The 13,358-nt window shown below is 26.2% G+C and overlaps 1 protein-coding gene across 2 annotated transcripts in view; it reads right to left on the bottom strand.

The window, feature by feature from the left end:
* Nucleotides 1–5,976, bottom strand: part of Dh31-R (Diuretic hormone 31 Receptor) — a 171,735-nt gene extending 165,759 nt beyond the window's left edge. Inside the window, exon 1 of one of the 2 annotated variants that reach the window (XM_089220048.1) lies at nucleotides 5,811–5,976. The gene's annotated coding sequence lies outside the window, so the exon portion shown is untranslated. The remainder of the gene's footprint in view (nucleotides 1–5,810) is intronic. The other variant, XM_089220050.1, reaches the window with a different exon arrangement.
* Between the last annotated feature and the right edge of the window lie 7,382 nt (nucleotides 5,977–13,358).

Raw genomic sequence — 13,358 nt, 5'->3', positions numbered from 1 at the left:
AACGCGAGTACAAATGTAGAATGTGTCAGATTGCGTTTTTGTATATTTTGTCTTGACCAATGATGACGTGAAGTGAAAAGTTGTGAATAGGTTGTGATACTTGAATTCATATTAAAATTAATTCTTATCAGTCTAATATAATATACGTATATTTATTGGGCACGCCTTATACTAATTGTTACAGTGACTATACTTATTATTCTGAAAACAAAAATTGTGTAATACGTCACAATTGAAGTAGATATATATTATTATGTTAAATATTTAATTTTTCAAATAATGCAAAAGATCAAAAATAAGGTCACAGTATATTATACTTTGATGTCTAACAAACATATATAAAATATCATGACCGGATTACCAATAGGGATTAAGTATCATAAAGCATCATAAAACATTCAACATAAAGCTTTTGAATTTTTTGTGACTCACCTTATTGACAAAAGTTAAAAGTATACTTGAAAGTAATTTTTAAACAAAAATAAATAAATCAAAATGTAGGCTTAAAATAATAATCCCCCTATTCGGTATTCCCTACAAAGAATATTTTGTTTACAATAATATTAAATTTATCAAAATTAGTATACTATTTCTCAGGTTGAATCTTATCAAAATAGTTCTAAATTTTTAACCAATATGGCAATATCAGTAATAACACGGTAAATTAATAAAGTAGTAAATAATAGACAATCAATTGTATACTGTAGGTAACTCAGAATCGAATTATTTTCTTTTTCTCTATATTTATCAATCAAGTCAGTTTCCGATTACTTCATGGCGTTATTCTAATAGGTACTATTCTTTTGGTCAACTACGGCTATAAATCGTTTATTTCCCCATTTTTCTATCAATCTTGGTTTTCAAACGGGTCTGTTAAGTTTTGATTTTTCGTTCACACATATTTCGTTCCTTCCTATTGCTACTATTTGAATTATAAAATGCGTATGAAGATACAATTTTTATGCTATTTGTACAAATATTAATAATAATATGTATATCCGGTCTTATGATAATTTAAAAATTTGCATAATTTTACTTAATTTTATTTTAATACTTACTTTTAAACATAAAAATAATTTTTAAGATAAATGATAAATACATTGTTATCACATTTACTTGTCGTACCTACTTACTTTTTATATGAATTTAAAATAAAGTTTTCATAAAAAAAAGTGGTAGATGAACCTAATATTTACCTATTACCAATGTCTGTATTACCTATTAATTGTTAATCCATTCTAGAACTATAAATTAAAAATTATAATAGTAATATAATTCAAATTAACTTATATTAAAAAAATATTTTATAGTAAATAAACATAACAACTAACCTATTTTTCCTATTTTAACTGTGTTTTTCAATTATAGTGATAACTTTTTTAACCAATGATAACATTTGAAGCACCATAATATGTGCCTTTTTATTTTATAAATTCGCATTATTATGTACTAATTTTGTTCATAATACTTACTATTATTGTACATTATAATATAATATGTTTCAGCAAAAATCAAATTTATGCAAAGATAAAATTGATTTAATGTATTTAAAAGCTAATTGTGTAAAGAAAAACCTTAGGGTGACGTACTCAGTAGTCAGTAGCAACATAGCAACATTCCTTTCATCTAAACTTTAAATGCTTATAAATATTATAAATTATAGATTAATACGATGATTAAATATTCAAATTTAGTTGAGTTGGAAGTACCTCGTACCCAAGTGCAATTCTAAGTAGTGATCACTATTTGAAAATTGAAATAATTATTTTAATAAAATATGTATAAGAGTAGGGGTTAAAAATATTTTAATATTTTTGATAAAATTAATATTTAAATATGTCTTCAGAAATATTCCAAAGTTATTAATGTCGTTATAGCTTATAACACTTATAACTATTAATAAATACAATTATTGGTATGAAAAATACTGAATTTAACCTTTACATTAATATGTTTTACAAAAACATTGTGAGAACATTTGTAAAATTCTCATCGTAATTAATCTATGTGTAAGAACGGGCATGTACCGTTTCCGCCAAAACTTGAAATGACCGATTCCGCCATCGCCCGTTTCCGCCAATTTAAAAAAAGGTTCGATTCCCGTTTCCGCCAATTTACCTGCTATTACTGTATTTCTTAAAATTAGGTTTGAGAAAATATCAAAATATTATATGTATTTATGTATTATTATTATATTTATTAAAACTATGACAAAATATTGTGTATATTAATTATGAATAAGTGATTTTTACTTTATTATTATATTTATTAAAACTATGACAAAATGTTGTGTATATTAATTATGAATAAGTGAATAGCAGGTAAATTGGCGGAAACGGGAATCGAACCTTTTTTTAAATTGGCGGAAACGGGCGATGGCGGAATCGGTCATTTCAAATTTTGGCGGAAACGCGTAATTCCCGTAAGAACACTAGGAACTAACAAATTCCAATTTTTTTCATCTTGTAGGACTAACGTACCTTTTACTTTTATATGAAATTTTTACCTGTTAGTCTCGTGTCGAAACTTGGTATTTCCCCAATGTATGAATCAAAAATATACACGATGTAAACAAATATAAACATACTGAAATGTTTACATTTCAGTATACTATAATCAAAAACGGTAGAAATAACTCTGAAATTGATTAAACGATGAAATTCTTTGTTTATTTAAAAAAATGCTCCTTTCATAAAACAAACAAAAATAATGCAAGCATTATATTATAGGCCTCTATGCCATAGACAAATTGAATTAAATTTTAAATTGCACTAAAATATGCATATATTATGTTATTATGATAGGTAGTAAAAATGGTCAGTCTTATTGTCTCTGTGTTTCATTTATACGTGTATTCCATTTCCACTATACATGAATAAGTAAAATACATAACGGTGCACTGTTACCATATCTAACCCGTTAGGGACTGATTAAAAAATAAAATAAAACCTTTCTTGATTAATTTAATAAGACCCATTTAAATCAAATAATTTTATTGTGTTATGACATTTGATATTTACCTCCTTGTGAATTCAACAATAATACGAAAATACTAAAGATTATCGGTGGATACAATTTTCCAGTAGAGTGAAAAAAGTTATAAAACTTATAATATGGCACAAACTACTAAGATACCTATTTCAGTTGATACTTGCAGGAGTGGTGCGTCGTATTTACTATTCTAGGAACAAACAGCGTTCGTGATGCGGTCTGTCTTGAAGGTGGTGTTATGTGGCAACTCACCGAGTTTTCAAAAATGGAAAACGATTTACAACAATAGGTCAATGTTCTAATACAATAAATTAATAAACACTCGGAAACGCATACCTACAATATGTATACATATGAAATTAATATTTAAAATCTCCAAATCAAAAACTATAAAAAGCGAAATATTTAAAAAAAAAATCAAACGTAATACATAGAAAATTTTTTGTAAATTAATACAGTTTATAAACTATAGATTTATTAAAAAGCATAAATAACATATGAATATCCTCAATAATGGATTATTATATACAATGAATCGAAAAATTACTTATGATATTCGAAACTAAGTCTTCAATCAAATTTTCAATCAAATAACCCAATAATTTATTCTTGTTTCCTATATTGGGAATTTATTAAAAATGTTTTCATATATTTTTACTTTAAAATTTATCAACACAGTCGAAATAATTTTGGTGACTTATGGTGTCAAATTGTGGTCAAACCTTAAATTTTAAATAGCTAAATAATAAATACAATAATAATTATAGCTAGGTACTGATATTTTAAATTTAAATTATTATTTCTTCAACTAAATATGCATTTCTAAGAATTATATATTGACTATTTTATAAGCACGCATATCATATTCAGTATTTAATAAAAGGTTATTTTGAAAATATTTTATTACTTTTACACATGCATAGTATATGTAATATTAATTCAACCTAGCTGTAGGTACATGTTCGGGCGTACACTGACAAAGACTAATACTCGTATCTATAACTATTAGTAAACGGTTGAAGCATCCAACACAATTTTATGAAAAATTTCTCTTTAAAGCAGCGGATAATATAGATTACTAATTAAACCATATTTTATAATTAGGTAATGAGATTGATAAATATAGATAATGATATATTGTATATACACGTATATCAAAACTTCATCTACAACGGGTACCTATGTCCGAATGCATTACAAAACTACTCAACCGATTTTCATAAGATTATGATCAATCAGTGAAGTGATTTGGTTTAACTTATAAGATAGGATAGCTTTTATTTCGATAAGAGATGCTTAGTTTTTTTTTATCAAACATTAAACAGAAAAGGTTTTGAGATTTACGATGGACATTTTTGTTTATAAATGATTGCTAATGGTAATAATTATGCATCACTAATGTTCCTCAAATTGTGATTTAAATTAATATCAGTTATACTTTAAAGTAAGTAAAAGATTTTTGCATATTAAAACCTGGAATAATACAATCTGAACTGGTTTAAACCAAAATCGAGCTACACATTTGTATTACTCGTAATTAATAATTTATTTTTAAACGAATGAAGTCGGGATATAAGCAGCTACAACAAAAACCACCAGACGCCACATTGTATACAATCCACCATAGATTGAATTAAGTAAAAATGACAAAATTGATGTAACTTACTCATTGACCAATCAAAGAACAACTATTTTTTAGGCTTTCAATTTTCACGATACCTTCGTACTTCCATGTAAGTGTGCATTAAGAAAGCATTGTAAAGTGGTGCTTGCACAAGTATTTTGAGATTTAAGATATTTTATGACAATTTTTAAGTGTTTAATACCATTACACTAAATATTAAATAATGAATTGAACTAAGTTTGTGTTGGCATTTTTAACGAGCAACGAAATGCACGAGATGAGACAGTAATAGTATATAATATACTACATTTTATCCGGTCATACTCAATGTTTAACTTTACCAAATAATTAAATTGGTTTTAGTTTAATAAAAATTATTATAAAAACAAATTTCAATTTAAAAAATATACTATAAAATGTTTAAATGAAAATTAATGACTGATAAAATGAGACTATAAGAGTATAAGACGTTTGAAATCAAAATAAACAATTATTATACGTCTAATAACAATTTGCTAGACACTAATTTATCGATTATCAATACTCTATAAATATTTAATTTTATGAGATGTATATTTTTCAAGACCATGCACTGCACGTTAGTTCAGTAATTTTAATTTTTACGGACCGTTTACTCGGTTCATTGTTGAGCTCATCGCCTCAATAAACAATACCCCTCCGCGTTCACATCGTATTATATACGTTTAGGTCTTTTCTCTTTTAAATAGTTTAAGAAAGGGGAACCAGAGAGTGGTTTCCAAGACGATCATTTCTACGATTGTAATTCAAATAATTCTTTTGATTTTCTATTTGCATATTTGCTAAATTTGTTTTTATAAACTTATTGAATATACATACATATATTTTATGTCATGAAAATTATCCATTGCTTTACCATTTTTTAAATATGTAGTATAACTCTCGACTTTTCTTTCAACGATTTAGGTTATAATTTCGTCCACCTTCAAAAAGTCACATCTGTAAGTATATAATATACATGTATATTTACCTACACACTATAAATACCTACGCGTCACTTGCGTGACCACCGGAAGGCGACAACGCTAAAAGTATTTTTAAATCGATATACGTATTTATAGTAGATCTGTATATAGAACACGAGGTACAGAGACACGCCGCAAGTTATTTAAGGGGCGAAATGAAAAATATTTATCGTATATATGCAACGAGTTACCTTTGCGTCCATGAACGTGGGGTCACGCGGATCCCTCTTCTGGTGGTGCAGTGAATTTTCCGAAAACGCCACACCGGGAAACTGTCGACGAGAGCGTCGCGTGACTACTGTCGTTTCGGCGGCCGACGGGGCACAATAAAGGGGTCCTTTGGAGAACGCGCGACCACGGCGACCACTGCGACGGCGGCGGCGGCGAACTGTTGCTCCTATCTCTTTTGGCCTGCGCGCATCGCGTATCTGCGGCGCTGTCTGCGGTTCTCGCACGGTTTGGACCGAGCACGGCGATTATACATTTTCATTGCTTGTAACTACCGTAAAATAATAGTTGTATAATAATGAGAATGAAAATCTCCGGAAGATTTCGGGAAACCGGAAGTAATCAGCTGCAGCAGGTAATTGGTAAGTAGGTATACCTACATAATGATGTCCGTCAGTGGCTGTCAAGCGCATAATCAGCATTGTTTTTTTTTTTTTTTTTTAAGGGGTGTTTCGATCTTATATTTGAATATAACATATGCAAAAGGATTTACACAATATCTGCACATGGCCTTAATCCATCAATTTTCAAGTTAATAATAACATCAAATAGAAAATATAACCATAATATGACAACATATTTTATAGAAATCTGAATCATTTTATGTTTTTTAAATAAATATGGTTGATGTGAAAGTACAGGAATGTTTCAATATCCAAAACATCCCTTAACCATGCCACTGGTGGTACATATGAGAGACGAGTTTGCCACGTAATAATACAAAATATAAAAGGAAGAAACTTTCATATAATATACGTATAAAATTATAACTATCGGGAATTCTACGTAACCGACAAAGTATATTTATCGCTATTATTGGCTATAACAATATTATTGTACAGTGTACCAACTTACGTATATTTATATCAAGTGAACTAAAATAATGACGTGTATACTGTATACTACCCACATACATATCATAAAACATGAAGAACATCCTCTCGGTAACCAATGCAACGAACCGCTATCTCGATCAAACACATAGGCCTTGATTGCCCGCTGTATGTCAACACAAGAAACATCCTCAACCAACATTCTTCAATAGAGGAAGCACTTGGAAAACGTAATTCCCAAAATAATCTCCAAAAATCGCTCGGGAGATTAATTTGGTATTTCAATATATTTGTGCAGTAGGGATTGGTGCTTATTATGAAGTAATATTATGTTAGTTAGCAGCTAGCATTAAAGGAATCAAATGTTTTAATATTATTTCTATAAAATGTATTATAGCTAGTATCTATAGTATACCTAATACCTATAGATCATATTATTTATGATTAAATAAGTACTCAAATATAGTTTGCCAATTTAAAAAAAGTCATGAGGGTTCCGACTCCAAAATTCCCCCTACTTACGCCACTGATATCCAACGCTTAATCTAAGAAAATGTCTCATTGCTAAAAGCTGGTAAGTCATTCTGGTTTAGTAGGTGAATTGGCATACACAAATTGTATCCCACGATTATTTTCTTTTTTATTTACCCTAATAACTCATCCAATTTAATATTATGTATTAATAATCTAAATCACTAAACATATGGTTTGAGTACATTTTTAATTATAAAATATGGTAAAATTATGTAAATATCAGTCTGATACTATCAGATACATTTTCATAATTTCCTCTTCTAATATCATGTAGGTATAATTAATATACAATGTTAAATAATAATATAATATAAACATGTAAATTCCTTATTCCTAATATAGATACTCGTAAAAATGTACGGTAGACATTGTAGATGATGAAAGGAAAAAATTTCATAAAAATTTCTCGAGGTTATGTTGTAATATATTTATAAATATTAATTACTATTTACTCGAGTTTAATAGTTAAAAACATTTTATTTATATTTCATAGTACTTTAAGGTATCTATGTGTGTACTCAATCAAGTAAACTTTAAATGATCATAACTAGTTAGTTAATTGATTTAAATTCAAATAAAAAATAAATGTAGTTGCTACTCAAACAATTATAACATAAACATTAGACATTATGACGGTAAAATGTCACAAAAATATTATTTTAAATGTAATTTTTTTTTTAAATATTTTATATTATTAATAACTATTAATTTTGTAATTTTGTAATAATATTAAAATTATAGAGTACCTATTCTAAGTTATAGTAAATTTATTGTTTTATTAAATTTAGTGAATTATTTTTACGGAGAAATTACGAGGCATTATACCTAATATACATAGTACACGCGTATGTTGTATTAATATATTACAAAAAATCTTCCAAACAGTTTTCAAATTACGAAAATTAGTTGAAAATAGTTTGATCGTAAATATTTACGTAAACACGTACTCTATAATAATACTATAAATTATAATCATCATTCATCTTAATTGCAAATAGTAAATATATCTTACTTTATTTTGACGTAGGTTTTATTAACTTACTGTATTGTAATCATCCTCTAAAAAGTATTTGTTCAGTCCATTTGAAGGTCTTATTAGTTATAAACATTGAAATATAGGTAATTAGTAGAAACCAGTCTTGCATTAATTTGATGAATTGTTGATAATGGCTAACACTGGTATAATACTATTAATTATTATAATACTCAAAAAATATTCGTTTATTTCTATTTGACGTTTAGACTGTCCATATTACACACCCATATATGGCTGTATCCTTGGTACATCATAAAATTACTGCAGTATATAAAAAAAATGCAAATTCTTTCATTTATGTAAACAATAAAATAAAGCAGTTTCCTTGAACATATTATGAATAAATATAAGTTAAAAATAAGAGTACACTCAAATTTGGTGAATTTTCTAAGAGAGTAATACAGTTTGAAATCAATTCCTGTCGAGCTGTAATAACTATATAATATGTCGAAGACTAATAAAAATAATAAACTTAAAAAAAATTATTCCGTCTAAAGATTAAAGTTTTTATTTTTCACTGAATCGTGTGGTATATATGATATTATCAATATAATACCTTTAATAACTGATAAAATAAAAATACCTTCATAAAAATACTATAGGTTCATATAATTAAATTAAGAACCTTCAAAATTAAAAAAAAAAACGTAGTGTGTAGACCTAAGATTTTTATAAGACTAATTCTACACTACTGCTGGATGAAAATAAAAACAAATTGATGCTATTTTGATTCAAGTTTAGAGAATGAAAAATAATGTATTGAAAGTAACAAATAGTTGCTGAATAGTATGCTGGAGAACGAATCACATCGAAGTAGTAAACATGCACTGCAGGCAGCCCGTTATGACTGAACATATATCTAGCAAAAGACAAAATATAATACTTAAGGTATAAATTTTTCAGTAGACAATATTTTACACTGTACATTTTTCTCAATATTTCATATGACCAATATTTTTAGTTATTGACATTCTTCATCTTACATCATTAATATTGTTTATTCTAAATTTTCTTACAGTTAAAAATACCTATTTTTAATTAGTATTATTTGATGCTCTTGATAATTTACCTACTCGTGGTATATTTGGTATATTTTTTTAGAAAAAATCCTTACAACTTCTATAATAATTATTACAGATAAAAAAATTATACATTTTAGTCAATAAATTCAAAATTTTAAAAACTTACTTTAAACAAATTTCAAGTTTCAAGTGTTTCAACTACAATTTAAAAAATTAATATAAAATTCTAATCTACTTAAAATAGATATTTTTATTTATATTAATATTTTTTTATAAAAAAAAAATCAATATGCATTGCGAAATAAATAGATTGTTTCTAGATTTCTAGATGTGAGAGTGTAATTATGAGGTGAATTCCTATATAACGTTTATATTTATTACAATGTACTATGTAAAAAAGAGAAATATAATAAGTTAGTTGTTATATATGTAAGGATCAGTGAGTGGCGTCTCTAGAATTTTTTAATTTTTAATTTTTTTTTTGAGGGGGCGGCTATAAAAAAGATAACATTTTATAACACCCTACCCCCCTAGATGCGCCACTGATAAGGATAACACTCATGAGTCATAAATCAAAAATAAATAAACATACAATCTATAACTATAAACGGGAAATGTCAATTTTAATTCTTATCAAACTACTATATAACATACATTGAATCTCGCCATTATTATAGTAAAAGATGCTATATTTTTATGTGAAAAAACACCACAATATGTGAAATACGCTGATTTGATCTTAAATTATATTTTATAATGAAAATGTCCCATATGCATATACATTCTCATTGATTCTTGAAAACTTCTCAATGTTTAAGTCAGGTGTTTCCAAGCAGTTATGGTAATGGATGAAACCGGATACTTATATTCTAAAAATATTTCAAATCTCGAAAGTCATCTACTATAATATGCAGAATGAGTAATTAGTTTTAATCATTCAAAAATCAAAAAAAAACTATGTTTTAATAATTAATATTAGTTCATAGTTGTGTAAATGTGATGTCTATAATGTTAATCTAATCGCTGTCGGATAATAAATAAAAACACAACTCCTAGTTAATAAGATAAAATAATTTAAAAAATAAATATATGTTATATTTACCATCAAAACTATCTGCCTGTATCTGACCAACATTTATATAAGCTACCTATGTGATCTATCCCATATAGAAAACGTGACTTTTTAAGAAATCCGTTAGGTTTTTTGTCAGAAATAAAAATAGCCAATATATAAATATTATATTAAATAGAAAGCCAAGCAAAACGTGCTAGTTTTTAAAATTGCCGTGATGGATAAAATCGAAAAACAGAATTATATCAGATTGGCTTTTATGAACGTTCATAGTTGAGCTTAACATCTTACCGTAACGTTCAATAATACTCCTTTAAACTCACCGCTACATTCACTGCACGTAAAATTAACCGCTTTACAATACCTATTGTAATATACATTTAAAATGTTGGACACCATAAGAAATTACATAAGATTTGTTCAGAATCGAATTTATCCAACTGCAACTTTCCAAAGCGAGATAACGACAAAACGAGCATTTCATCATTATTCCCATTCATAAATATAAATCTTACGCGTAAAACCGACAAGGTGGTGTCTCAAAAGATAAACACTAGAGTACCTATATGAGTTACTACACATTGGTATGTCGTATGACTTTATATTTTACTCGAAGATAAATTAGCAGTTTCTGCTAAATTAATACAATTCATGACAAGCAGAAATTCGTACGTGCAAACATAATTTATTGGCTTATAATTTATATAAACACAGTGCCCATCGGGACACAAGAGAACGCCAAACAATTTATAATAATAATAAAAGTTTCGAACAATTATAAATATTTGAGAAGGCGTAGATGAGCCTATTAAATATTTTTATATTATGAATTAATGATTAAATTGACGCAAATTATATAGAACTAAAACGAAATTTTACAAAATTTCAAAATGTTATGTTAGTACTGTACTATACACAAAACACTACAATATCTTTCATATATTTATTATAATATTAAATATGAAATTCTAAATTCATTATAGTTGGTTTTGATCGAAATTAATACAATTTTAACGGAGAGGGTAATTTCAGCATCAAGTGTTCATGCTTTATTATTTTTCCTAAATAGGGTGTATTACATTTTTTTTTCAGACAAATTTAATCATTTTCTAGTTATTTGAACCCAACTAAATCTCTGTAAATTTTAAATACCAACGTAATTATTTAGTGGTTAGATAGTTTAAAAAATACTGCATTAAACTGTTTAAGGATCGTATTTATAAGGTTATAGGTATATTGCCAGGGTTGTAACAAACAGAAACTAATAACAAATTTTGGGACGGGTTCAACATTTTTTAACAAAATTATTCTTGATATAAGTAAAAGTAAATATTTTCTGCCAATATATTTCTATTTAAAAAAAAAAACATAGACAGGACCCCCCCCCCCTTAGGTTTATGATATTTTATGGACGGCTGTTTAATGATAACTCATATAATACAACATAGCAAAATTGAGTTGCTATTTATATTATTTTAATTAAAAACAAATTTAAATTTGTGAAATATATTTAAATAAGAAGAGAGAAGCATTTAGATTATGTATTAAAAGATTACAAAAAAAATATTCCTCTCATCTGATTATATTCAATAGTTTTATAATTCAAATTCAACAATTTATTAATTTAATACAATTATAGTTTATAAATAAAAAATCTAAATATACCTATACAAGAATATTGTGACATAAAATTAATTTAATTTATGATTATTTTTTTTTTCATGAATGAAATTAAATTCTTAATATTTTGTCTTTGTCTTTTTTGTTTTGTGATGAGATTATTAAAACATGGAGAATAACAAAATATAAGTTGTACAAGAGGTTTTTAAACTATTTAATTAAGAATTAAATAAAATGCAATTTTTATAATCTCTTTACAAGAATTAAAAAATTAAATTTATAAAAGTATCTTATTAGTTTTTTCATCATTGAACAGCGGTGGTGGATTAGTATTTCTTCTTTTGCAGTAGACATCGAACGTACCTATATTTAAATCTTATTTTATCTGTTCATCATCGTATTCACCTACAAATTCAATATTTAAATGCACACATTATGACAAAATTGCAGTGATTATCGTAGATAATTAGCATATTATTATTATGTTCATTAAATCTATATAATTATAATGATTTGGAAAAACAATAATAAACACTTATAAGTATTTACTATATTTGTGGACATTTCATACTTTGGTTATTTTTGTGAATTTTTTTTTACAAAATGTTGTATTTAAAACTTCCTTCTTCGTTCCTTTATTTTAAAAAGAAAAACTGCTTGTTTAGTTTTTAATGATTACTTAATAAAGTTTTAGAGATAAGTTAGTATATAAGAAGGCTTAAATGGTCAAAAACATGTCTGATTTGACTATAACAAACTTGGATAAAATGTAGAAATCTTGAAAATGTCTAAATTATGTTGGTTCTGAATGATATATACACTATACAGTATACGGGCATAATTTATTGGTAAACTTTTTAAGGAGTAAAGTACAGTTAAAAGACTTAAATAGTTTGACCGATATAATTTTTGATTACATTCTAAGAACTGTTCATTTAAAAGTTAATTTATAATTTATTGTAATATGATACATTTTACAATTTTACCCATCTATGTTTTTAGCCATTTTTGGTACAAAATAATATTAATTTTTTTTATAGATATTAGATTTTTGAATGTATTTGAATGATTTCAAGTTGAATGAACTTATTTTATAACTATGACTTTATTAACTTACATAAATGTTTTATAACATTACATTATATGCATATAATTATTATTTATTATTGATAAACATACATTTTAATTTATCACGCATATGTTATTATTTCTCCCTCTATTTATGCCAATACCTATTATATTATATGTAGGTACTTAAAATTAATATATTATATACACATAGGCCATATACACGATTTGACTTATTTATATTTAATATCTCTATTTTTTGAATATTTTTTATTACTGATACATTTATTAGATATTACACAATATACAATTTTTATTGTTTTATA

The sequence above is a fragment of the Diuraphis noxia genome, unplaced genomic scaffold (genome assembly GCF_037042655.1).
Source record: "Diuraphis noxia isolate RWA-SAM2 unplaced genomic scaffold, SU_Dnox_SAM2 contig0002, whole genome shotgun sequence".
Lineage (NCBI taxonomy): Eukaryota > Metazoa > Arthropoda > Insecta > Hemiptera > Aphididae > Diuraphis > Diuraphis noxia.
The sequence above is the reverse complement of the archived record's forward strand: the minus strand, read 5'-3'. Positions and strand labels throughout refer to the sequence as shown.